Below are 27973 nucleotides of genomic sequence, written 5' to 3'. Positions count from 1 at the left end.
CTGGAATCTACTCAGTAATTCATAGATGTTCCTTTTGTGGCTGAGGCCAAATCTAAGCAAAAGTTTAGATTGTTGCTCAGTGTCTCTGAAGTTAGGATAAAATCAAGCGTTTTTCAACCAAATCTGCAAGTATCACTGTGGAATATTTTATTAGATATCCTGAAATTCAGAATAATTTACACTTTACAGTGTCTGACTGATTACTTTTATAAGTAGCAAACAAACCCAGTGAATGTTACGATCTGCTTGAGTTTGAACTTTGGGTGCTATTTGAATTTCTGTTTCGATCATTTCTATGTTGTTTATTTTGATGCATTGTTCATACTTTTGTATTATCTGGTTTATCTGTTTATTATAATATTGTACAAATGAATTTGGTGCCCTAAGATTAAAGTTTTCCTTTCAGTTTAATGTTTCTGTTAGATTATGAAATCCTTAGGTTCATCTCTGTTCATTGCTCTTCCTTCCTCTGCTCCCTTCAGTCTGCTGGTCTTTGTGTCCTGCACAGGTGTTTCCCATCTCCTGATGCCTCCACTGACTCCTTTCCTGACACTTCCTGTTTCCCTTCAGCTTAATATCCTGCTTGCCCTTGGTAAGTTTTGCTAGTATTTTAATTAAATATGTGTTTTGAGATTATCCTAACTAACTTATCTTAACTCAAACCCACAAAACATGACAGACTGAGGTCACTTTAAAAACTAACACTTGCTACGTTTATTAGTTGTTAATCTTGATATTATTTAATCCAAAAATAGAATTAAAATACCAGCTTTCAAAAAAACAAACAGTAAATTAATACCGTTTTATGTGAAACCATAAAGACGTTGAAAAGTCTTCATCTGGTTGCATCCATTTTGCTGCATACTTAGGATCCATCAAGGAATATTTACTCCAGGGACGACTGCCAAAACAAATTAATAAATCAGATAAACAACATCTCAACAATTTATGTACTGCTGTTTATTTAATAACTACTGTGAACTGGAGTTGGGGTCCCAAATCAAGTTCTTTTTGTGGCCCCATGCAATCTTGGGTTCTTTCTTACTGACATCCTTCAAAAACCATCCTTCATTAACAAATTATTCTTTTATATAAGCAATGAAATTGGGTAATTTATAGCATTACACTAATCAAGCCTTACTTTAAAGCCACCAAACCAACTTATAACAGATTTCACTGCTGTTGATAAATATTTAATGTGAAATCAAATCTCAAATCATAATTTCCTCTTGCAGATTTAGATTTCAAATTATTTTCGAGTCAACCAATAACTTTTTGATAAGAAATGACAGTTAGCTGTGATGATGATAAAACAATGTAAAAGAAGTACTGATATAGAGGGAGAAAAGACAATTGATCCGTTTCATTTGCATTTTATTTCAAAAATGACTTAAAATGATTTACACCCTCCTCAGTAATGAATGGTAAACACTTGATAACTGATAACGTTTGAGGGCCTCATTGCCATAATGCAAATCTTTAACTCCCTCCACAGGTGATTGAGGTTACTTTGAACCTAAACGTCTTTATGGTCTAAAAGAATTGGAGCTTAGCTGTACCTATTTTAATTCTATAGCTGATGGTGACAAGTGGCTTCAAATTTAAGGGACGAACTTCAGCTTTGAATGAGCTTCTCAAAGTGACCCATGCAAAATGGAAAGACTGAGAGATCAAACAGCCATTTGATCATCCTAACAAAACACCCATTTGAGAAATTTACGGTAACTATTGGCATTATTACAATAATGCTATCTAAGTTAAGACAGAGGAGAGGACGAGTAAGATTTCATGCACCCACTGATGTTTTCTATGAGTGAGCTATACATTGGGTTGATTTATATAACTTGAGTGCTCATGCATGATGATCAGGAAAAAAAGCAGAAAGGTTTAGGGGAGTAGAGTGACATTTTCATTATACCCAGGAGTTATCTTGATGCTCATGTTTATTCATGACAACCTTAAAATGACTCTTGATGTCTCATACTTATTTCCAGTATAGAATCTTAGCAATACACAGCATATTAATTCTGTTTTAGAAATATAAAGTGGGAGTAAGGTATAGTACTTTTTAATTTTATATCTGTTCATATCTCCCTTTCTCAAGGCATTTTCTTCTGTTTCCTCTGAAACAAACCTTCACAACTGCCCTGATGTTGGCTTTGGAAACAAGAAGGATGGTAAGAAAGTTGTGCTCCCTGCTGGTGATGCTCTGCAGCTACAAGTGGGGTAACTCCACAGCAATTCATTTGCCTGATTTTCATCTCTAAATTCCACAACAGAAGCCACATTTCCACAGCTGCAACTGTGTAAGGTAAGTACTGTAACACACTGTGATCTTCTCCACCTGATTTTTTCAAGTATTTGCATTTTTAATTTGGATGTTTCCTCACCACTAAAGGAAAAATAAACGGTTCATTTACATCTTGTCTTGTATCGGAAGACGCAAAAAAGTCTGTATTTGTCAGGGCAAACGGCCATCTTCTACATCATATATAGGGTTGTTTGGCTGAAAACTAGGTTACTATTGCAACACAGACACTCGCATATATGGATAATTTAGATAGAGAAATCAAACTGCATACTAGACAGATGGAACCCTTGGAGCTTGGAAGGAAACTGCACAAAATTCCAAATTATCCCAATTATGGAATTAAATTCATCTTTTTTTTTGTTTTTATTATTTTACATCTGGCTTTTCACAAGAAATTTAGAATCAATCAATCAAATTTTATTTGTATAGCACATTTCAGCAGCAAGGCATTTCAAAGTGCTTTACATAATTAAAATATAAACAGCATGTGACATTGAATAAACAGTGAGAAAGAGACATTTTGAAAAAACAAAAAAAGGCTATTATATCTGATGAAACGCATGTAGATTTTTGTCTACTTAAATGGAGTTACATTAAGATTAAACAAAGTACATTGCAATAGGACAATGTATTTTTTTTAAAAACAAGATGTATAAAATATTTTCTCATAAATCTAATGTACCAATTTCATAAGTTTTGATATGAAATTAGTCATTTACATTAAACTGAGTTGATCAATATTCTGAATAAATTTGATGAAAATTGTGAAAATCCCTAACACCAAACGAGCTATCTGTCTTTCTTTTGATTCTTTTTCTTCAGATACACAAATCCAGTCTTCATAAAGGTCAAAAAATGCTTCTGGCAAAGATAAAAAAAATCAATGAAGTGATGGCTGATGCATCCATCATAGTTACGTGAAGAATCATCTCTAATCAGAGAAGCAGGGACAACCTTGATTCATTTGCATTATTAAGAACATATCAACATTTAGATCTGATTTGCATAGTTGGTTCTCTATTTTTTAAATTTATATAAGATCTTTTCAAGAACTATTAATATTTCCTATATTTTGTTTACTTGTATAAAGAATAGTGGTAAACCACATTTTTAGTGTATAAGATACATAATGAGATCAAAGTATCCCACTCCTTTTGAAGCATGTTAGTATGGTACAAAATATGTCTTTTGCATTTCATGTTCATGTGTGTGATTTTATACTTCTATCATTGTAACCCGCAGTTAGTCAATTAAGACTTTTATTTTTGCGGGCCCACTTCATGTTCAAAATAAACAAAATATCTGAAGCTCAAGGGCTCAGGTGGCTAAGGGCAGGTAACCTTTGGTCTCGAGTCCAGACATTGCCATAAACAGAGTTGAACTCCCAGGACATTTCAGTTGTTAGCTTGAAACGGAATGAAAGATCTGATGTCAAAGATGTTGGTGGAAACCAGAGCCAGCTGAGCCTCTAGATATGATCTTATTGTGAGATCGCCAATTAAAACTAGTAGATGTCTGCAGAGACGGATACAAAGAACCTATAATGCTGATCAGAAGCTTTGTCCCCTCATTAATCTGACAGGAGAAAATCTGAAACTGATTTTGTGTAAAGATTTACCAGTGCAAACTCTGATGGGTGATGTGAAGCTCTTATATGTTTTTTAGCCTTTTTACAACAATGAAGGCCTTCTATTGTAACTCTTATCATATCTTAAGAAAATAAAATAAAAAAATAAAAAAATATTGAATTCATTGATCCATATATCCATTCTCTATACCCTCTTCTCCTTGCATGGCCTCGGGGCGCGTTGGGGGGATGTGGCTAATCTCAAGTGGTGATGGGCGAGAGGCGAGGCCCACGCTGGACAGATCGTCAGTCCATCACAGGGAAACAAACATGCACTCACACACACACACACTACTAGCTAAGGACAATTTTCAATTTTAAGGACAAGATCACTCACCTTAAGTCATGTTTTTGGACTTTGGGAGAACATGCAAATTCCAGTACATTCAAATCACATGTGCTGGGTTCAAAACGAAACCCTTTATTTGTTAACCCATGACCTTCTTGATGCAAGGCAACAGTGCTGTATTTAATTATATAGATTTTAAATCATAAATAGTTTGCTTTTAAAAAGCTATTATTAGCTTGATGGCCATTTAAAATGTGATTACACTTCAAGTCACATATGCCCATCTAATTCATACTGAGCAGAGTAGGTCAGCCAGTGTGTGTTGCCCAAGGACATTTTGACATGTGGTAAGGAACTGCCAGCTATTGCCATTAAACTGCAAGACCCCACTTTTGCAGTTTGTACATTTGTTCATCTGTTTTGTTTTCAAATTCATTAAAATTGTTTGTCATAGTCACTCCACCCTGAAAAAAAAAGCTGTTCAGATTTACAATTGCTCTATCATTAAAAGATTATGATGATGAGTGTATTTAAACCTCTCATTGCCACTGCATAATGTGCCACAGTACAGTCAGAAGAAAACTAGCCAGTGGGAGCTATCAAGTCAACAAAGCACAAGCAAGATCAACAATAAGTAAATTTCAATATTTTCTTAGCAATATACAAAGAAAACCTTGGAGGAGTTTTGCAAATACCTGCAGCTGATATTTCAAAAGTATATCTTCACAAGATGGGGACAGATAAACTCTGATCATCAGAGCACGTCCCTTTCAGGTGAAATACAGAGGCCGCAGTGGCCTGTTCGTATCAAAGGAGACTCCAAAGGGATAAAAAGGAACTGCTGTACTCTGGGGAATTGCTGCAGAAAAAGGGAGAAAAAAATCAATATTTTTAAGAAGCACATAGGGACCATGGGATCCTTTCAGCTTCCATGTGGGAATAAAACACGAATACCATGTTTTTTTTTTCTTCTTTTATGTTTTATCTGTGTCACACATTTACTATACAGGCAGGCAGCAGTAACAAAGTGTAATTGTCAGGCTCCTCTGAACATGGTCTTATTGTCAGTTTTCTTTTTTTTTTTTTCCACAAAAGTTTCAGGCAAAAAAAAAAATCTATTGGTAATTATAATATGTATGAAAGAATATCTGCTGCAGGAGAAAATGACTTAAGCCAATTCAGAAACACCAAAAACAAGAGATGTCTCCAGCTGTAAACTTAAGTTCTACCTCAAAACAATTCTGCCTGGCCCCAGTCTGTATTTGGTACCGGCAATTCAATACTTTATGTAGGACAAACATCTCAGACAATGAAAGACAGTTTGGGAATTGTTTTTCCAAAATGTCTGCCTAGCTGGAGTGTTTGTTGAAAAGAATTGGTGCAAAACTAAGATTCCCCACCCCTCTATATACATTTATTTGCATATAATCAGCTTATAAATTCATCTTTTATTGCTGTACAATAACCTCCCAGTGACAGTTTTAGAAAAATCCCATCAGTCTGGGATACAGAAAAAAAAAAAACCTTGGAAAAGCGCCAACAGAGTCAATGTAATCTTGCCAGAGTAAAAAACTCAGATCCTGCAGGATGGGGTCCAAATGTTCCCATGTCTTGTGACTGCTGGAGGGTTAAATATTTCAAATTTTGCTTTAATGGAAGCAGCTTGGTCTCCTCCAAGTAGCAGGAGGAGTAACTGTTGTTGTTGATGTTGGTAAAAGAAAGTAGGAGTGCACTGATTGCAGTTTTCTGGCCAATATTTAAAAAGCCTGACTGATTTTGACGTATCCCTATTTGTTTCTGTACGAAGTATAGCAAAAATCTTGTGAAATACCTTCTTTTTTTTTTTTTAACCTGAATCATCCTGGGGTTTTAGTCCCATTTGACCGGACTGTAAAATATAGAATTATGTTGTAGAACATTTCTATTTTAAAATGTACATTTTCACATAATTTAGACATTAAGCATGGAAGTATGTACAGTGTCATTTTAAAGTGAAAATAGTCCCACGGAAAATATTTTGTACAAAATGGATAATATTTTGACATGAGAGGTGGAGCAACAAAGACAAACAAATATCCTCCTATTGTCACACTAGGTTCTTAGTACGGTGTCAGTACTATTTTTATCTTTTGTAGTTTCATCAATGATAAATTACTTGAGTTATGTTTGGCAATCTGTTGAACATATTTGGTCAAATGACTCATGATTTGAAATTCAAAGTTTAGGACTTGACTCTGTGCCTGCATGTCTCAAATAAAACCCACCTTTGGCTGCTTTAGCTTGCAGATGGTGATTTCTGGCGGGGAAGAGGTCCAGGAATGGATGCAAGGGTGAGAGGCTGTAGTTTGGTGGAATTACATTTAGGATGTGCATTATGTGGTACAGTACGTCCGTGAAAACAGATAAGTACCCCCCTTGCTGATAGCATCAGCTTTTCCCGCTGCCTGTGGTGGAGTGAACTCTCTCCAAGCCTCTTGACTGTCAGACAAAATTGACTGTCATCACCACAGACATATTGCTCTTGTATTCAAGTCACATGACCATCTCTTGGCCCTACTTTCTTCAATGTCCTGCAGTTCTACTGAGAGTCGTCCGCATCAACTAGCATGTTTTGTTGCAAATATAGAGTTTGACAGACTCTTTGGCTTATGCTGACATGTCTGTCTCAATCAGCCTCTCTCTCGGCGACGGAACACAGGAGACATGAGACAACCTGCTCGAGATTTTCAAGGACAAGAGGGCTGCTCCAACTTAAAATAATGCAATGGAGGAGTTTGAGAGGTTCCAGACAAACTCCAGGGCTGAATGTCAATTCACTTCAAAGAGAAAAATATAAAGACATTGAACTATGTTTTTGCAGGGCCTTTACACAAAGGTTTTAGAAGCTTTATCCACCTACTTTCAAAGACTGGGAGACACCTTGGCACTTATCAGCGCAAGACAGGGGCTATTAAGCTGACAGTTTTTTCCCAAGGAGGCTTAACCTGCACCTTAGAGATTGTTTGAGTTGTCAGGCTTCTAAAGGTGGAACAAACACCTGCTTAAATTAATGTCAGTAAATTAGATACAATTATGCTCCCTCTAGGTGCTCTCTGAATATGCGGTGCAAAGTCGCAGTGCAAGAAATGTGACATGAACCAGAGTGACGACTTTTTGATAAAACCGTCAAAAATCTCAACTCCCAACAGTCGAAGGTTTTCATACATTTTTAGTAAATTTTGACAACCGGTGAAAAGGAAGGAATCAATTCCTCAAGGTCTCTGTTAGCAAGAAAGTGCCTTCCAAAAGTATTCATATCTCTTGTACCTTTTCACGGTATGTCATATCTTCACTAGAAACCATTTGGGTTTAATGTGATGGACCGCAACAAAGCATGTATAGTAACTCTACTATAGGATTCAATTTCAACAAAGGTTCACTTAAATTCAACCAGCATCTTTTACAAACCCATATCTTGTGAAAACAGTAATGTCTTATATGCAAAAATGTTGCTTGTATAGAAGCAGCAACGGAGCAGTAATGGCACGGCGCTTGATCTGGGTGGGAGCTACAACTTATTTGTTCATCTAAGAAAATGCTGAGAATTTTAGCCCAGATGTGAGCAAGACATGGATGAAAACATCTATGGATAGATGCAATCAAAGAGCAAAGCAGAAAATCAATCAGCAGCACAGGGATATATTATTTATCAGAAGCAGGCATAGACAGGCTTCAACTGATCTTTGAAGAAAATTATAAACTCCTCAGATTGTATAAGACAAGCTAATCAGTATGATTGATGTGTTTTAGTCATGTCAGTCTGAACGATCTTAAAAAGTTTTTTTTTTAAAGATAAGGCTCAAACAGAGGAGGATTAATGTATGTTAGTGAAACTGAGCAGGATTTTTGCTGCAATCTTCATGGTTTTAAACATTGGTGCATTTGCATCTTTGTGATTTCATGCTTCATGATCTGAAGAAAATCCTCCAGGAGCCAGAAGTTGGCCCCTCTTGTTCCATTTAACACTGCATGTGCCGTTGGCTTCAGTCCATCTGCTCTCCAGTCCCGTGTTCGTTCTCCCACTGTTTTTCCGTTTGCACTTTTTCACTGCAAATATTAACCTCCTTTGTCTGCGTCTCCTTTATTTTATATTTACTTCATAACTTTAACCTGTATCATCCATCTTTCATCCATATCTTTGTTTTTCGTGTCTTTCGTCCTTCCTTCGAAACATTTTGTTTTCAACTGATGAATTATTACTTTTGTCCTTGTTTTTCTCATCGTGCTTCCAAGAGTCTTACCTCTTTTCACAACTTCTCAACTCTCTTTAAATCTTGGAAAGCTTTCGTCCTTCTTTGCTGTCCCTCATTTTTACTTCTTTTCCCTTTTAAAGAGGATGCTTGGTGTCCTCCTTTACCCTTTCTTTATTCACTTTCAGATTTTTATGTCCATTGCTTCAGGCTAGAGAAAGCTTAAAGCATTTTACAAGCCTGGTAAAAGGGCCAGAGGGACATATTTTCTGTCTCTGGCAAAAGGCGTTTGTTCGATGCAGTCCAAATCTCTTTTGGGTAGAACAGGACACTACATATTTCTGGAAAGGTCGAACAGATGTTAGGTTGACCTCAATGAGTCAGCTGGCTGCTCAGAGTAGAACAAGCACTTTATAAATTAACTGGTAATCTCAGGAAATGGATGAGTATGAAGCTTTTTTCTGCAAAGAGAGGACTTTTCCAACCACTAATGGGAGGACATTTGTTTGAGGAAATATGTTTCTCTGTATGTGACGCAACCATCATGTTGTTTTGTTGAGGCATAACTAAAATATGGAATTCTCAAGTCCTTTTAGTTTTTACAGTAGGAATATCAGTGTCTCTGTAAATAAACAAGCAAAAGTTCACACTGTTTTATTGATGTTTCATGTCATAAGCCAAAGCAAAGTACCACTTAATTGGGCAGTGAAAGGAAAACGATACATGATTTTGCTTTTACCTAAACACGCTGACTTGTTTGGATGTCCTGGTATCAGAGGCACCAGATTAAATAGGAAGCAGAGTGGAACTTTACACATTTTTCATCAGATTTTTGTGTGGTTCATTCAGTGTTTAAATTACCAGTTTACTTGTTTCCACAGTGAAAGTTGTTGAATATTTCGTAAAAAAAAAAAAGGCAAAAACATTAACAAAATGTGTGTGTTATTCCTAATCAGTGATAATTGTAAATGCTGCTTTGGGTCCAATCTCTTAATAATTGATGCCATATATGGTTATTTTATTTTTCTTAGATTAAAGTTGTTGAATCTGAAAATAAATATTAGCTGGTTTTCTTACTTTTAATTTCTGGCTGAAAAAGATCTACTGGTACAAGACTTTAATTCCCTTCAATGCTTAGTTAAAATAACCAGCTTTGATTGTACATTTAACACCCACGCACATCACAGAACATAATTGATGATCTTTTTTAAAAACTTTTTTTTTTCAGGATGCATCAATACTAGATACCTGATCCTTGACCTGAGCAGCTGTGTTTTATCTCCAGATGAGTTAAACCCCCCTCTGCAATTATTTCTAATCATGATCTTGATGTCTGCAGAGGGAGCAGTAATAGCCCCATGAAGAGCTTTGTGTCCTGCTCTGAGTATTGATCCAGTCTGTTTCAGCCTCATGTTAATGAAAGACTTTAAATAATGCAGACACAGCACTACTGTACACATATAAAACACGCAATACTATAGATCTACCTTTTTTCATTGTTTTTCCTTCCTTCCTCCTGTCTTGTTATCATTGTCATTTTTATCTTCCCATACCGGTATTCTTTAGATAAAGGTTGAGGAAGGATACCCCCCACTGCTCTCCCCTTCAATGCAGCCTCACCACCTCTGATCCATTGTCTTTCCGGATACTGTGAGATTCAAAGACACCCTCTGCTCCCAGAGATGAAACACCCCCGCTGAAATATCAAGTGTGTCCCAATTTAGGACCATCTCTTGCCCTCTATATCAGATTTCATGTTTCTTTTGCTTTATTGGATGCTTTTGTCTTCCTGATTGTGAAAGCGTATCTCAGTGAAGGTGTGAAAAGCAATATCCCCCCAGACACACGAAGCCAAGCACAATATTGTGTAATTGTGGCAGCATAATGAGACGCCAGTTGAATAGAGCTTGAATTAGGAATCATCTCCGCAAGCACAGCTCTTCAAACATTCTAAAAAAAAAAAACTAAAAAAAACGTTCAAGTAAGAAATGCAGATGAATGCTTTTCAGCTACTTCAAAATAACAAGTATCCCACTTCCTTTGATTATTTTTGCATGATTCCTGCCAGAAATTTAACCAACACCGACGGAAGAGAGACTAATATTACCGTTATTCAAATAAAAATATCTATTAAAAGCTTTGGAAAGGAGAAAAGAAACAGTTTCTGCTTAAAATAGCGAAATGTAAATATGACATCTTTCAATCCTTCCTAGATCTTTGTAGTTTGGCAGCTACACATAAAGAGAAGGGACATTTGTCATGCAAAACAAATAATTGTGCCTTTGTGAATTTGAGTTTTGTTTCATATGTTATGTCAGATGTCATAGCATCTGACAGAGCTGCACCATTTGGAATCATGTTGGTGAAATTTGCAACAATTTGCAGTAAACAGGAACATATTGAACTAGAATTCTATAATTTGTGAATATATTTCTGCCTTCAATTTATAGCAAACATTGATATTCTTCATATCAATTTGCTCTTAGAGGTACAGCCAATCAGCACCAAGGAAAGTGAATGGTGCTGAACAAAATAGTTGAGTTTTACAAAAACACTTTGGAGTTAGTTATTATCAGATAACATTTATGCAGACAAAGCTCTTCCATTGAATTTTAATGATGTAGTGTAGAATTACATCCCTAACTTCTGTCATTATTTAATTAATACTGGATCTCTGTTGCAGTTGAGTACTAATGGAATTGCCTATTTACAGAATTTCCTGTGGGAAGTAATTAATGTTTTTTGGGGGATAATCCACCTATAAACCTTTTTTTTATTTTTATTTACTTTCCATAGCACATAAAATATTTTGGAAGAAAATACATTCGGAAGCTGGAATAATTTGGCACAATGCAACTTCACATGTCATTGGCTGGCATTTGCAAAGTAGCGAATCCAGGAGCTGCATTTAATTTCCTTAATGCTGATTGGCTTTATTCACAAGAATGGAAATAGACGAATGTAGGTATTGACGTCTGCAGTAGCACCACTAAGAGGGTTAACACTGGGCATATCAAGGTGAACTCCACACAGCCCGCACATTTTTACAAACACTGAAAACCAGGTCTAATACATGTAAATTCCATGACTTTATTTACTAAAAGTGCCATCCATCACTAAATAAAGAACATTTCATCTAATGTTTTGCTTTTGAAAAAAGAAATTGAACACATATGGCTGTGGGAAAAAAAGCTTGGTGCTAATTGTAAACTTGCTCTTTAGATAAATTTGATCCCTATGCACACATTGAAAGTCAGTGGGTAGAGTTTTTCTCCAAAAGCTGCTATACTTTTTCTTTTGTCCCTATCCTTATTTTATATTTCAGCTCGCAAAGTACACCATGCTCCCTTCTCTGCTCTCTGCTGGTGACAGCTGGGAAGAACGTATGGAGAAGAGTCACTGGAGGTACATTAAAGATGATCTCATGCTTCGCTGTATCTTCCATTAAATCTACTCATGAATCAAATTAGCTTTTGTTCTTCAACTGTCATTTGTTTTTTTTTAAGTCCACTAAAGGCACTACAGGCCCATTTTGTGCCTCTGAAAATGCCACAAAGGAATAAATGGGGTTTTACAAGAATCTAGAAGAATGAGAATTTTCCTCTTTTAATGGTGATGCCTAATCAGATTCTGCTGGTGGCTTGAAACTTAATATACAAAAATATAATTCTCTATTTATTGTTGTCCAAATCGTCGAGTTCAGTGATTGCTGCCTCCTTCTGGATAATGATGCCAACCAAAATGGGTAGTCATCTTGCAATAAGGAGAGGAAAACCCACCAACCACTTTTCATCAATGTCGTTGCAGCAAGTCAATGCAATTGGGCATCTAGACTTGGTAAAGTTCAACCCAAGCACTTTTCATTGAAATGTTGCATGGTTGTTGGTGTGTATTTCCAAAATGAGTGTTTCTGAAACTGCTGATCTACTGGGATTTTCACTCACAAGCATCTCAGGTTTACTGGAGGTTGATTCAAAAATTAATAAAATATACCATGAGCAGCAGTTTTGTGCAGTAAAATACCAGTTAAAGTCAAATGTCAGAGTAGAATGGGCAGTCCGGTTTGGGATTATAAAATTTTAACATATGCTCAAACAGCCAGATAAGGCATATGCAATACCATAACTCAACTGACTTCCAGAGTCAGCAAATATCAATCCAATAAGCAGAACTGGAGATTTTCATTACAGATCTGCACCTTTTAAAAATGTGTAGCAGCTAAAAGGCAACTGGTATAATTCTGCCTGAGCCATTGCCCTTTTTCCTTCATCCTTTGTACATTTGTGGGTCCATAGTGTTTTGCTTAATTTAATTAATTTCTTTATTTCACAGCTGTCTGACAGGAAAGTGGGTTGTGAAAGAGGGGGAAGACTTGCGATCTTCACCCTCACATAGCTGGTGAGAAGTCATGGACGTTCGCTTGTCTAGTTCAGTGTTTCCACATCTCCTAAAGCACAACCTGGTAAATCTGACTGAAGTAAAATATTTGCTTACGTTCTCAGCACACTCTGTGTTCTTGTCTGCCATGGTGAAGGAAGACCTGAGCCTAAAAGCTACGCTCCCAATTTATCAAGCTTGTAGTCTTGAGATACAGATCAGGAGGAAAAGAATAATCCCAGACCCAAACAGCCAATCTTCCTCTAAAAAGTAGCTGGACTACGTTTTAGTGATGAGAGGGGGCCGGCAGTAGAGATGCTGCTCCTTCGTATCAAAAGGAGTAATTTGAGGTTGTTTGGGCATCTGATAAAGTTGCCTTCCAGGCAGCTACCTGTGGAGGTTTTCTGCTCACATTTTCGGAGTAGACCCAGATCTCCCTGAAGGGACTTTGTCTCATTTTGCCTGGAAACAACTTTAAATCCCCCAAAATGAGGGTACAACTTAAACAAGTTCAAAGTGGAGATCATTTTTTTTTATTGTTATTTTATATTCAAAACAAATGTTCCAAAATATTTACAGTATTGCTGCAGACTTATGTTTTTCTATGTGTTCGTTCAAACAGGAGAAACAGATTAATAATTTTTATAACATTATTATACATTGATTTCAAACATAGAACAGTTTTTTAAAGGCAAAGTTTAGATTTTATCATTCAAATAATGTTACAGAGATCCTGGGGCATTTATGTGGATAATAATTCAAATATACACCATAACCCAGCTGAGACAACGAACTCCTGCAATTATATTTAACTGAATCTGACCTTATTTGACCTCTTCAATGAGGCAGTAAGACGTTCTCATACAGATTTAATTTTTTCTTTTTATAACACCAGATCACCGAGAAACTGCTGTAGAGTGAATCTTTTCGGTGTGAAATGTTCCTGCTGTGAACAGTCACGCAGTGGAGAATACATTACACCTGTGAATGCTAATCTGCCTGATATTAGCATTTAAATAAAGTTTTATAGCTTTGTCGATCAGCTCTGAAAAAGACATTTTGGTTGATGGATGTGACTCAGTTTATCAGTAACTCAGCCTGTGCTCATCAGGAAACAAATGCCTGACAGAGTGTAGCACTTTGGTCATGGTTTGTTAGGGAGTAAGAAATAAGGTTGCATAGCATTGCTGACTATTAGACTAACAACCAAGTCCAAACTTTTTCAAAACAAGAGCATAATCAAAAAATATGAGAAGGAATGAGGGCAGCTTCATTTAGGTGTTTGAACTAATCTCATCCCAGGTGTGGCAGTGTTTGTGATCAGTACAGGAGTCACTGATGACACTCATCTTTTCATACCTTATGTTAGTGTGCTGTCTGTGGTTTTATCAGCTGCAACTCAAGAGATAGGGAACCGTATTTTATACACTATTGTACTATTTTTATGTTCACGGTTTGCAAAAACATAAAATAGCCATGCATAACTTTTTGTTGATCAAACAAAGCTGGTCTAGAGGTTGAGTGACCTACAGATGAGCATGTTGGTAATTTGTAAACAAAAACAGACAAAAATACACCAAAATGTCAGACGTGAAGAAGTTACGAGCGATTGAGGCTGGTGTAGTGCAGCCTCACTTGAATAATTTGAGATATTTTTTTCATTTTTATGTATTATATTTAAAAAAAATCACATGGATGATACTAGAATCACACTATTTCACAACAACGACCTGCCTTTCTTCGTTTTTTCTTTTCTTTATTTAAAAAAACGGCTGTACATACATTTGCGGAGTCTTCCTTTCATGCTTTATCTTAGATCTTCTAAGGTTTATTCATAATTAATGTCTGTACACTGAGTACTGAAACCAAAGTCAAATACCTTGTTTGTGCCCACAATTCTGATTCTGAAACAAAGCGAAGTGAGGAGATGAAGAGAATCTTTTCTTCCTGTTTTCATGAGAAGAGAGTGATTGTTTATGACACTTGTGAATCATTAAAGATGAAATTGGCTCGAGGCAAAATCTAGAGAAAAGGGAAAGAAACTAAAGCATAAATGAGGCAATAATGAAGGCACATCAGTGATTCTGTAGTAATTTTCCACTTTGATGGAAGGCCGTGTTCAACTGATAAACCCTAAAGGCATCATGTAAAAGACACACAACACACATGACGGCCCATTTTAATCTTACTGATTTAGAGAATAGGGATGCAGAGTTACTGTGGATAAAAGAAAAATGAGATGTTTTCAACAAGGCTATTATTTCACGGCTGTGCATGATATTGCTTCCGACTGTGATCTATAAGACAAAGCGATTCCTCTCCTAGTTTGAGATGCGCGCTCCCCTGGGACATCTATTATCAGCTTCCTGTCGCTCTTACATTTGAGAAGTTGTTGCCCTGTAATAGCTGTTTGATCTCATACTTTCATCTGTTTATTTTTTTTTATTAAACAGTAGTTTTCCACCATGCATTCTCATATGAAGATGCAGTTCACCAAATGTACTAACATGTCACTTTGGCTCTTTCTTGTTAAATGAATATTTTGGAAAGGGTTATTTAATTGCTTTTGTAACGGTTATTACTGAACAAATGTACCTCCTAATCTGATAAAAACAATACAAGGGTGGAGTTGTTAAGTTAGGCTGCTTCATTTTTAACAAAATCTGATCGGATGTCTCCCTCTCTATTTGGATTCCTGGTTTGTAGTAATTGCTGGTAAAGTTTTCACATGTTGGATATTCTTTTTCATCACAGCCTTTTTATCAGTTCTTTAAAAATGCATTACGAGTCATTTTTGGGGTACTGCTGCCAAATTATCTTATGTTTATACATAAGATAAAAGTAGCTCAAATTATCTTTAAGCAGAAGAATTACAAAAAAGACAGAAACATAGCTTGCATGTTTTGCTGTTGGTAAATGTTCAGCCTGCTCCCTGTCTGTCTCTGCTTCTGCTTTACTGACCACCTTTTGTTACATGTCATTCGACATCATTCACATCATGGATGAGTGAATAAAGCTGCTGTCTGGGGTCTGTCTTCCTCGTGGACATTCATGTTCACACCATAGATGAGTTGGATACCTTCTCAGTCTTTATTCAACTTGCTGGTAAACTCTTCTCATGAGATTCGGTGCTTTTCCTGCACTAAGTTAAATCCTAGCAAGGCTTATGAACAACACTTCTTATTGGTGGTATGTTATGGGTTACAGATAATGATGGATTTGCTATGTAGAATCTTTAACACCAGCCACAGCTGAAGAGCTGAACACCAGAGACAATGATTTGCACTGGCAGTTATAATAACCGGTAATAAATTTAATAGTGAAGTGAGGATCTTTTTACAATAAACATAATAGGCTATTAGTCTCTGCATTTGAGTCCTTTACAAAACTGTATTGTGGCAAAATGGCTTCATTTTAAAAGTTGGTCTTAAAACTTTTAAAACCAGATTTTAAGTAGTTTGGTAGTTTGAACCACTGGGTGATGAAGCATCAAGAGTTTATTGCCATTAAGAGTCTGTCTCTATTCTGTTACGAAGAGTAATGGCTTTTTAGGTTTTTATTGAAAACTTTAAAAATCTAATGACCCCTAGAAGGCTTCAAAAGGGTCTTAGTCATTTTAACTCTTTGATACTAATGTTAAAAAATAATATATCAATAATTGTTTTATGTGCATCATTTACAACTTGGCTCTTTAACATGCAGAGGCTGCACATGAGTCACTGTGCTAACACTAGCACAGCCTCAGGTCATTTAAATGGTTTCAGTAAAGAACATGATCCCAGGAAAGGTGAGCACACCAGAGCAGGAGATTTCAAACTAGTGTGTTTAAAAAGTATCACTCCTGAAACTTCAACTAATAAGCTACAAGGTGAAGTAACACATTTAACCATGTGTATTTTAGTTAGAAGCATGCCTACAGAGTTGAGCTTTTTCCACCTTTAGGTGTGTCAGATCAACTCCTACAGCTCCTCACTGCAGTACATTTTCCCTCAGGATGGCTGCAAATCCCTTTATAGAGATCATCAAAACATGGCCTGTTGGAGTTCTCCCTCAGCAGGGCGGCAGCTTTACCCACAACATCTACTGGTGGATTTTAGGAATCAGCACTTGGAAACGTAAGGATGAACACTTCAAAGGAACGTGCAGTACTTGAGTAAATATATTTGGTTTATCTGTCACCAACAAAAGCACAGTGCTGTGTAAATGTATTTTTTCCCCTTAAAAATATTTTCTGTTTCTTCTTTCCCCATATTTCTCATTAATTTTTATTAAGGGTCTGTATCAATTTCAACACATTCCTAAAGCACATATAAAACCATGGGAGATGGACCAAAGTGTTTTATGTCAAGGTGAAATAAATCAAGGCACAAAAGGAATGAAACAAGATTTTTAAAATACATAAGATGATTATAACTAACAAAAACAGAATTTAAAAAAATGGTTTTGATTTCTTGTTTAAAACAAGAAATCAGACTAACACAACAGGGTTGTATCGGTACGTCAGACTCAAATGCTCTGCAAATGAAAACCAATTTCAGGAGACTTTTTAAACTTCCCAGTGTCTGAGCATTCAAGAGCAGAAACAAAAACTATAAGAACATTTTTAGAAGATGGCAACATATACTGTGAGAAAAGGACATGGCTCAGCATGAAATACTTGCATGTTAAATTTTAATCTGTCAAAGATCACTTCAGTAAGTGATGAATAATTCCCAGAAAATGGTGACTCTTGACTGGAGTTCAGAAATGAGTGACGTTTAATTGAATTGTTAAAATTATTTACTTTACCAGCGGTAAACAACTTTTAATAGTTGAAATCCAGATTATGTATCTAATTGTGTATTTGATATATCTTTTTAGCTATTAACAGCAGAAATATCATTCCATAACTCTTGAGGAAAACTGAAAAATACTTGAATACTATCATGAGGCAGTTTGAAGAAGAGGGGAGAATAAGAAGGAAAAGGGAAAAAGAGGAGGTGACAGAATGTTGTACCAACTCTGTCCTTAAGGAGAAAATATTGAATAATTTTATTCTGTGGATGGGAGCCTATCTAAGATTATCTTGTCCCAGGCCCAGACAAGACCGTCATCTGGTCTGCTCAACATCATTTCCCATTTGAATAATTAAATTTCTATCCAGTTTAAGATTAAAGGTTCAAAGGTTTCTGCATAAACTGTCACGACGTTTTGCATATTGGAGTTCTGTAGGGTCTCAGAAGTTTGCTTCTGTCTTGACCTCTTTCAGACTAACGGTTAGCTCCAGGCTAAGGAACCATCAGATAACACCACTGACAGTTTTCTGTTTCAGACAAGATATGAACTAAACAAAAAAACAAATACAAATAATGATTTCTTGTGAGTCATGTATTTATTATCTGACCTTTATGGACTTGTTACTAATGTGTGTATCATGATGGCTCAGTGTGAAATCATGTATTTTTCTGCACGTTTTCAGAGTCTGCTGAAAGGAATGTCTCACTTAAAAAACTTTTTATCAAAATGTTAAATATATAAATAAAATGAGTCACAATTACAGTCTGCATTCTTCCCCCCCCCCCCCCCAACATAAAATTCAAATTCCAGTTTATCTTCCTCTTCTCTATGAAAAGGCACAGATGTTGTAAAAACTCATTTGAAAACCAAATCTGAAATGAGTGTAAACAGCTCTTGTCCTCTGTAGTGGGTCACTGTTGGATGTCTAAATTCCCATCAGGGAGACAGTCCTTTAACAGTCTGGGTTTCACAAACTAAAAAAAAACAAGCGGTAGGAAATTACAGCTACAGATGATTTTTGTCACATCAAAAGATCAGCATCAGCCAAATTTGCATTTGCAGACACGTGCTGGCCGGGTGATGACTTATGAAAGGAAAAGTCACACTCAACAAGGCATGCACTATAGACATCCAGGCAACAACAGAATCAATTTGTTCTCTTGGTTTCTCACTTCCTGTTTCCTCCCATCATCTGTCTCTCATCATGTTACACAGCCTAGATTAGGAACACAAGGCTGCATGTATGTTTTACCGTTTATCAAGCCTAACAATAGACTGAAAAAAAAAACTGCATTTAACTCTGACAGTTTTGTTATTGGTCCTCTTGCTATCACCAGCCAGATGTCAGTGGGGTGCGTGTCTTTAAAACTCCCTGACATAGACACACAGACGCACATCTACTCATGCATAGAGCAAATGCAAATGGTCCATGCAGACATGAGAAGAGGGGGATATTGCAGAGTGATTGGGATAGAAGAGAAATGTCTGTTCATGGAAGTCAAATGTGAAAACGAAAGCACAGCCTATGCCTTAACCATTGAGTCTTCCAGAGCCGCCTGGCAGGTTTCATTCCTCGAAATTATGCAAATGAGGTTCAGGCAGCATTTCCACATGACTGACAGGCTGCCTAACCGACAATTAGAATGTGATGGTTTCTCATTGGCTGGAACTATGTCAGTGTGACATGTGGAATAGATATATCCTGCCTGCTCTAAGGCGTTTTTGTCACAGCTCTCTATTTGTCTGTGTCCCTCTAAGACTGTTTGTCTGCTGTCTGTCTTTGTCAGCCTTTATCTGCCATCCTTAGTCTGGGACCTCAGAGTTATTCTTTCTTCCTTTCGATTTAATTTAATTTGATTCAGCCTGTTTGTAAAGCAAGAGAAATGTCATGCCAGGCAGCAATAAAATCTTGTAAACAAATCCAAATAAATGGAGTCCAGTTTGATCAGATTATATTTTAATATATCAATTTCATTCAAATTTAGTTTGTTCTTATTTGAAAAGGTCAAATTGTGGAAACATTTTAATAGAGCATGTAAATTGCACTGCATATTTATTTTTGGTTCAATCTTCAAATCCCAGCATGCACCTGGTTGTGGCTGACAGTGAAGGGGCCTAAAATCATAGTAAAAAAAAACCTTTGGCAGAAAAATAGTCACTTTTATTCACTACAACGTTTCCCCACTTCCTCTGCAACCTGCTGAAAATTAGTAATGGAGCAGAACAACTTTTGTATGCACTTCAGTAACTTAATCCACAGTGAAAACCATAAAAAAACAGAATTAACGTGCTCATATTAACTTTGCTCAAAAAAAGAAAAGATCATCGCCATGAGCAAAATGCAAATTTATGAGACCCAGTGCTTTTGGAATATGGAATGATTAAAAAAACTTCAACTGAATTTGAGTTGAAAATAAAATTGATTAGGTAAATTATTAGAAATCACTGAGGTACATTTGGTGGGGAAAAAAAGTAATAGCAGAGAAGAAAAACTGCCTACTGAAAGGTGTATGCATAAGAGTGCAAAGTTAATGGTCATGATTCACAGACTCTGTTAAATGTCATTCCCTTGCAAATGCTGCCAGTGTGTCCTTTGCAGCTGTCACTCGGGGTGACATGCAAAGATCCCAATCTTGTTTATTCACCGACCCATTGCTGGTCAGAAGTGTCCTTGCATATGTGTGAGCAAATCTTTGCATGACAAAAGTAGACCCTCTCCCACACACACACACAAGAGTCTTTCTATCTTCACGGGGACTTCGCATTGACTTCCATTAATTTTTCATTCGTGTTTATAGCCTAACACTGACGCATATCCTAAATCTAACCTTCTACATTCATAACATTATCCTAACTTGTAACCCAAGAAACAGCACCTCTTAAGTGGCAAAGCTTTGGGCCCCATAAGGAGCAGTTGGTCCTCACAACCCATACACACACACATCCCCGCAAGCTGTGAAGCCATCAGAAAAATAACAGTCAAAAACAATAAAAAAATCCTTTTGTTTTTCAGATTCTGCCAGTTGTCAACCCATGCAGACGACATCCCTAAGCATGTTGTTTAGAGTTTCCAAAAACCAGGAGAGAGACACGGTATTCCCAGCTGCACGAGCAAAGACATCAAGGCATTTTTTTGAACATGTAGACGCTCACAAACTGCATGCTGCGGGGGACAACAAAGATGTGGGAAGTGACAAGGTCGTAATGGGAACCTGAGGGCCTCGCTGCATATGTCAGCCGTACACATCCTGTCAAGATCAACAACATCATTTGCAGGGAAAGAGGCGCAGGCAAATACAAGATGGAAATGGGTCACTTTTGGTATATATATGCGGTAAAAGCTACCCTCTGTGTTCAGATGACAGACTGAGGGGTGAGACATCTGATTCCGGGTTTATCCATTCCTTTCATACGCAACCTCCACAGTGTTTCTTTTTCCCTCTGGTAGAACTCTCTTTTCAGGCACCACTAGCCACTTAAGAGATGTAAATCTTTGAGGAGTGGGTTGCAATAAATTGTAAGCTTTAGCATCTCTGAAAACTTACTCCACTTTAAATCAGACAGCAAAAATAGAAGGTGAGTTCCTTCCCTTTGGGGCATCAGAAAATGTTTGCATATGTTTTGATGTGTGTAAATGTGCTTTGCTATTTATTCATGTCTTGATGTATGCACATGTTTTGCAGCAACTGATTCATAACCCCAGTTTTTAGCTCTCTTGCTGGGACCAAGATGAGGCAGTGCAGATGGCAGTGCGTGTGCAGCAAATCCAAACCATTTAAATGTTTAAGAGCAGTGTTGGCAGTGCAACAGCATATAAAACAAAAAGCCTGTGGAATGTTAATTGAAAGGAAAAAACCACAAAGTGCAAAGTGGGTTTGGTTTAGCTCATTTTAAAAAACAGGACCTCACTTAAATCTTGACAGCAGCAAGTGATCACAGTACACAAACTGTCTGTGAAATAAAAATAAGTAAACAGAAAAACATCAAATCAAATACAAAAACTGACATAACAAGGTTGCATTGTTTCCACGAAAACATGTGGGTAGTATTATACATTTGACTGTTTTGAATGCCTTTGTTGTATGTTCTTAAAACACTAAGGTTGTAAGAATTCATTTTAATTCCTTGACAAACAAACGAGAAATAAAAATAAACAAAAGAAAAGATACTAAAATGCCAACTCTGCCAATTTTGACCTGTTCAGTCAGGAGGGAAGTACTATTCTTAGTGCAGTGACTCTGCCGTCCACCAGGGGCAGACTTACAAAAGTGTAGCCTCCAGTCCATTGACTGCCTGTACCATGATGACATGAACACCCTGCTCTATTCTTATTTTTTAATGCCACATGTAATTATGTTCAGGAATATTATTAATAGTTTTAGTTCAGTTTTCAGTTTGAATCCATGTCCATGTTTTCACCTTTCTGGCAACAAATTTTAGTCCATACCAGCTTTTAACACAAACTAGCCAACAATAAAATCTCAATTTTTAGCATAGATTCCTCATAACATAACCAAGGCACATCCATGGTTCTTTGGGTTTGTTAGAAAACACTCTGAAGATGGTGTTGCTTATTTTTTCACCAATGATTGAGTCTTCTGACAGTCATTACAATCGTCTATATCTGCACTGTAATCATCCACTTGCTTGTCGTCTTTCAGATTCTCTTGAATATAAAACCCTGGGTTGGTAATAATGTAAGGGATTGTCCATATTAAAAGACTGTCCTCTTCATAAACCTTTAATCCAGCTTGTATTTTGAGATTCGACAGCTTTTGGCTCTTACTTTCTGGATCTTAAGGACTCGTCTGACTTTTTGCAGAACTTTTGATCTCTCACTGGCACTGGCACATGCTGCGTGAGGCTGGCCCCATGGATGCTCTGGATGTGTCCTTTTCAGTTGCATCTTTCATGATAAACAAGCTCCTTGTTGACTGTTCGTGTAGCGGCTGATTTAATATCCATGTGTTGTGTCAGGGAAGGGCTGCTCTGAGGAGGAGCCAACTGCCCCCCTTTGAAATGATAATGGGACCATGTGGCATGACAGATGCAGGTGAAGAGGGAGGGAAGGCTGCAGAGACGGATACTCAGATGCACAAAGATATGAAGAAAGTGAATGTGATTGATGGTAAATAGTAGAGTGTGTGTTATTTTAACACAGTGTTCATAAAGATATCACAATGAAAAGACAAAGAAACTTTGAATACATCAGCCATCATGGACTGAATATGATTATCAACATAAATCAGATGCTGTAAAATTCAGAAAGAGTGTGAATAAAAGTTTCACAAACAGGCTGATTCTCTTGGGTGCCTAAAACTTCACATAGGATAACAATTTGGAGGTAGATTCAGATTTGTTTCTATTTGTTTTTTAAAATTTTAATGAAACTAATGTTGAGAAAACTAATGTCTGGTCAGTGCTTTTAACATACTATATTATTTACATGTAAATATATTTTACTATAGAATTTAGCAGTACTGTTAAAGTCAGGAAGAAAGTTAAGATGTACACCTAACCGGTATTTCTTTAATTTTAATAGACTTTGAATAAGTTTAGTTGTTTGTTGAATAATCTTAATTTAAACCGGAAAATGTCACAGATGTTTCTGTAGGTAAGATTCTAAATATTAAGAATTTAATGTTTCAATTTGGATTTCTTCAAGGATTTTTGTTAACCAGTTAGCAGTATCTTACAAATGTTTTTTTTTTTTTACCTGTTCTTTTTAAATAAAGGAGAGGGCTTCACATAGATCAGAATCTGACATTTTATATTTTCTGTATAAAACAGGCCCTCAGGCTCTTGCATATTACTTTTCTACCTGACTTACACACCATCAGCATGTTCGAGTTGTTCTGCATCTATTTTCACCTTGCTCCTCTCAGCTTCTCTCTGTGCATGTTGCAAAGAGACTCTTCTGCCCTCTAGTTCTGAGTCAGCTGTTGAAATGTGTCTGAGCAATGCAATCTTAATTATATCACATTAGCCGCCATATCAGGCAGAAAGGCATGAGTAAAAGGAGTCACTAAACACATTTGCCCTGCAGCTTTGATGCTGTGGGTGTTCTGGGTCTCGCCCTCATGCATGACTTTGTCAGTGAGTCAGTGTGTGACAACACAGAGTTGCGTGTGGACAGCAGGGAATATTGGACTGTATGTGGTAATATTTGTATACTATATACCTAATGCATGAAGTAAGAGACAGTGCCTTGCAAAAAAAAAAATCATAGCCTTTGGCGTTTTATTTACATATTCTCACACTACACCCCGAAACTTCAACATATTCTGTTCTGCTCCTAATTAATAAAGTCCACCTGTGTGGAATTTATCATCAGCATAAATATAATTGATGTGTGAAAGCCTAAAATCTTTTGGTTAATTGAGCACATAAATGTTTAACAAGTGCGTTTGCATTTTCCAACACTTAATCCAACATAAAAATTAATTAAAATTGATCAAATTTATTTCCCTCGTATGAAACAGAAGGAAGCATACAGTCTTATTTAGTAAATTAGAATGTGTGTTCCAATAAAGCTTGTTTGTTAGATTAAAAGTACATTCTGACATTTTTTTTTTTGGCAGGTATTACACATACTTTTTATTAATCCCACATTGTTGTATTATATGTTGTGTCTGTATCTGTTTACCTTTTCTCTATAAATCTCAATGATTGGCAGGCATTTTCCTCAACTTTAGAACTTGTAAATAAATTATTCTTTACAGAACACATCAATTAAAATATTTGGGAATATTAACTTTTACACATGATAATGTGATAATAGCTAAACTTTCATATTTTAAAGGGAAAATGACAATTTTTCTGCCTCCTCAACTCCATATGGACACAGGGCAAAGAAAAAATTAAAAATGACTTTCAGTTGTAGGTTGAAAATTTAGAGATTGAAAAATCAGGATGTCATCCACCAATAAATTGTTAGTGATCATAAAATGACATAACTGCTTACCTGTTATAACTGATTGAATGTTCAGGAGTGTCTGATTATTATAACAACACAAAAAACAAAAAATAAAAAGTGTCCAACACAAACATGTTTCTTTAGAAATACAGCTCACCTCTCTTAGGTAATGCTACTTTATAATGGTTGTAAGTATTTTACCACATAACTTCAGTCTTTAAAACGTGAAACAGAAATAAATCTATAGTGTTTGTTTCGTCGCTGAGAAGTGTATAGAAAGGCAAAATAAACCAACTATTGGTAAAAAGCTGTAGGAAGTAACATTTGTAGTTTACCACAAGTCATATGGGACAAAACAAATGTGGAACAAGGCAATCTGGTTAGACAAGAAATGCAACATTTGGCATGCATGCAATGCTCTGTGTGTGCATGAATACTAACATGGTACATGACACTGAACAGACCGTCCTCACTGAAACTGATGTCATGCTTTGGGGATTCTCTTTGCAGAAGATGACAGTGAGAGTTACTGAGAATATGAATGGAGAAAACTTTTAAAGAGATTATCAAAAAACTGATATTATAGGGGAGGTTGACCTTACAGCAGAGCAAAGACCCTGACCATACAGCCAGAGCCACACAGCAGTGGTTTGGGTCAAAGAATGTTCATAAGACAAAATTGGCAATGGCACGGCGCCCCCCCTAGGGGGCGCGCCCCACAGTTTGGGAACCTCTGCTTTACAGTAACACACAAATGCAAATATCTTTGAATTAGTACAAACATTTGTGATGTCCAGAGTGGCATGTCTGTGTCTTTCTGTCTGTTTGTGGCTCTTCAGCTCTTTCCTTTCTGCACAGATGTAATCTAAAAAGGTCATGTGAAATTAATTCTCTCTCTGTTCTGAGATTTGAAATTTAGCCAGCATTTGCCATTGCAAACTAAGACAGCTTGTTTTAAAATATAATCCTCGTCCTTTTAAAATGGTCTTTTGAAACTGCTTTGTAATCTTCTAGGGGATTATTCGCAGTGGGTTTTTGTTTTTTCAACCCTGTCCAGAGAGAACGGATAAAACATTTTAATGGAGTGACATTGGTCTGCTTAATCCAGTTTTATGTGACATCACCCTGCACTATTTATGTGTCCTGACCCTTCATGAAAAACAAAACAAACAAAAACACTTGCCACCCAACTCCAAAACAGCTGTTTTGAGTAAGTTGCTTAAATCTATTAATGTGAAAATCCCCAATAAATAAGTTCTTCAACTTAATTTTCTATTTAAATAAGCAACAGCAACTCATTATGCTCCAGTTCACGTCTTTGGTTTTCTAAAAAGAAATTGTAAGAATGAACATGGAATACATTAGCTGCACATCACTGAATCCACCTTTGCAGCGCCAACCGTTGGGTTACCTAAGGATTGCACAATAATTGTTGATGTTTGAAGTGTTGTGTGAAGAAGAGGTGATGCAACACAGGGGTAAGTCTTGCTCCAACTGTTTTTCAGCTTCTTGTTTGCATCTACCTCAAAGTGGGAACATCCTTTTCAAAAGTCTGTGAAAAAATGTCCTAATCTCAGGATGAAACATCTTGTCTCAGCCCAACTCCTTCAGTGAGCAGAAGGAAAATGAGAGGAAAAATAACTGAGATGTGAACCTTACCTTCATGATGCTCAACCACATAAAGTTCATAACTTTTGCAGAAATATGTTGAATTTTTGTAGCTATAATGTAAAATCAAAGATATCAACATGTACAGGAAGTGCGAACACATTTGTAAGCCTCTGTATTGGAATGAATTGGACTGGAATGACTTGAATCTCCAGTGTGATGGATTCTTCCTGATTGGACCTGTTCTTCTTGTTAACATCTTACGGATTATTTTCTTTGTTGTGAGCTATAGTGCTTAACCAGCAATCTTAATTAAATTCAAACATGTATTTATCTTACTAAAATAAGAATTGTTTACATATTACACTGTTTAATATCTCCAAGGTGTGCATTTTACCTGAGAGTGGTGATAAATGTATAATTGGTTTAAATTGACAAAAGCTATAAACATACTTCACTAGGAAAAAAGAAACCTTTTACAGATTTCTTTTCAGTTTGTCTTTAGTTTAAATGTAAATAAGCCCCTGGTATCTAAACCTAACATATGAACGAACACTAACCCAATAATCCTATATTTTCTGTTTTTCATGTGCCATACAACGGTTCCAGTATAAAGTGACCCATTCGTGTCTTTTTCAACCAGCCGGCTGTCCTCTAGGTCTTCAAGAGAGATTTGTTAAAAATCAAAATGGATGGCTTTTATGCGGTTTTTCTGCTGACAATCACCTATTGTGACTGAGTGGACAAATTTCTGCGAAAGGCTGGGGGACAGTTAAATTGCTCACACTGCACAAAGAAAAACCTCTCTCTCTGTCTGACAGAGCTGTTTTAATCTGTCTGCAAACGTGCTTCTTCCTGCTTCATTCCAAAAAATGCATCTTACCAATTTCTGTTTACACCCTGCACTTATGATTGAGAGACTTGTGAAACTGTTTGCATTGCCATTCATGAACACTTCCTCATTAGTAGAAAGCCATGTATAGTTGTGAATGAGCAGTTTTGAATTTCAGGCATCTGTTTACTTGTATTTATGCCATTTATGTTGATTACTCTCTACTATGACAGACAAAACAGTCTTGAGGATGTCAATTAATGTTTTTTTTTTCATCAACACAGACTCCTTAATTAGGCACAGTCCGCCTCTTTCATGTCGATTTGCTATAAGAAGAATTAAAATCTTTATTTCAGAAGTACAGGATGCCAGAAATAACTCATTGGAAATCATTTGGGATGCCACCTGGTTTCCTCCTTGTCAAGATAAAGCTGTAATTAAAATCTCATTTTAGGATTTCGGAGTGCTTTAATGAAGAAGGTCGAGACCTTGGTATTTTCAGTCTGCACTAAGAAATTCAAATATTGACTTCTCCATTTAGGGGTTTCACATTCATATGCAAAATATTTTCAGTTGATTGTTTTTTTTTTTTCCTTATTGAAACAGTCATTGTCTACTGTATTTTTTGGGTTATATCTGAGCAATATTTCAACAAACGTACAGTGTTTTGTGAAAACATTCATGGTTTTTAAACTGTTTCATTACATTTTATTGTGATTTTAATGACTAAAAATGTATTTTTGTGGAGGTGACTACATCTAAAATACTCTAAAAAGTACACTTTTTAGATTATTTGTGAAACAAATAACAAAAACATCTTTTACCACAATTATTAACTACTTTCTGCTGGTTTGTCAAATAAAATTTCCATAAAACCTTTGAGGCGTGTGATTGTAATGTGCACAATTTGAAAAATGAATAGGCATGTTGTTGCCCTACTCGCTGACTGCATCAATTTTTTCCTCTTACCTGTCTTGACTTTACTTCCTAAAGCTAGACATTGTTTTA

General features: G+C 36.4%; 1 long non-coding RNA gene across 1 annotated transcript; it reads left to right on the top strand.

Moving 5' to 3' along the window:
- Positions 1–271: 271 nt before the first annotated feature.
- Positions 272–22904, top strand: LOC106904854 (uncharacterized). The gene is made up of 4 exons (XR_015762751.1): positions 272–592; positions 2105–2177; positions 2280–2311; positions 20623–22904. It is a non-coding gene; the product is annotated as an uncharacterized LOC106904854 (long non-coding RNA).
- Positions 22905–27973: the final 5069 nt, after the last annotated feature.

The sequence above is a fragment of the Poecilia mexicana genome, unplaced genomic scaffold, assembly GCF_051168715.1.
Source record: "Poecilia mexicana isolate PSO_F unplaced genomic scaffold, ASM5116871v1 scaffold_4, whole genome shotgun sequence".
Classification (NCBI taxonomy): Eukaryota; Metazoa; Chordata; class Actinopteri; order Cyprinodontiformes; family Poeciliidae; genus Poecilia; species Poecilia mexicana.
This window is presented reverse-complemented; position numbering and strand designations above follow the sequence as displayed.